Source organism: Egretta garzetta, unplaced genomic scaffold, assembly GCF_000687185.1.
Source record: "Egretta garzetta isolate BGI_Z169 unplaced genomic scaffold, ASM68718v1 scaffold429, whole genome shotgun sequence".
In the NCBI taxonomy this organism is placed as follows: domain Eukaryota; kingdom Metazoa; phylum Chordata; class Aves; order Pelecaniformes; family Ardeidae; genus Egretta; species Egretta garzetta.
The window spans coordinates 576,621-577,597 of record NW_009260678.1 but is presented as its reverse complement, the minus strand read 5'-3'; positions in this window follow the sequence as shown (position 1 = coordinate 577,597).

The following is a 977-nucleotide window of genomic DNA, read 5'->3' as shown; positions in this document are numbered from 1 at the left end:
CCAGGCAGAGGCGGTGCTGAGGGCCAGGGTTTGGGGGTGGGATGGCAGGGGTAGGGGAAGGGTTGGGCTGGGGGAGCTTAAAGGGCTTTGCCAACCTCAACGATTCTGGGATTCTATGATTAATTCCTCTGAAGGGGCCATTTCCCATCGTCTCATAGGGCTTTTGGTAACTACCTGGCGCACACATGAACCAGCCGTGGTGGAGAGCGAGCGACCTGCTTGATCACGCGTCTCCATTCGAAACGTGCCCTTGCCTCTGCCACCCATTGAGTTAAATGATTATATTCAGGAGCCGAAAGAGCACCGCTAAGACGCTGAGTGGTAAACACACAAATCAGGTCAATTCTTTTGCTTCCCTTGTAATCCCTCTACGTTATTTGTTACCGGCTTTTACTGCTGCCTCTTCCTCCTCTTCAGGCACTCCGTGCACGCATCCCAGCACTCTTGCTCTCCTTCTCCTTCGCACCGTGTATTATGGCAATCCCTTCTTATCAAAACTCCTGTATTCTGCACTACTTTACTACATCCACTGGCTTTATATCTTCACCTCTGTTGTCTTTTCCTCACTGTAAATTCTCCAGAGCAGGGAACTTGTTTTCTCCAAGTTTGTACTAAAGCCTGTAAATTTACGGCACTCTAGGAATGTTTGATAACAGCACGTAAATAATTAATAAAAGATGCAGCAACTCTTTCTTTTTCCCTATTTGGAGGCTGTAAGGCAGCAAGACAAGTGGGAGGCAGAAAATATTTCATGGGCTAAGATAAGACTTGAGTCTCACCCCTATGGGGGGTAACCGGCTGACAAATACTTGCACTTAGGAAAGATCAGGATTAAGTTGTGCAGGAATTAAAGACAAGAAGCATTGCTTCAGCTACATGAACCATAAAAGCAGCCCAGAAGCATCATAAACAGCCTGGCCCCAAAAAATAAGCATGCGATAGAAAGAACGGGCTGTTTTAACTTCAGCCGCAATGAC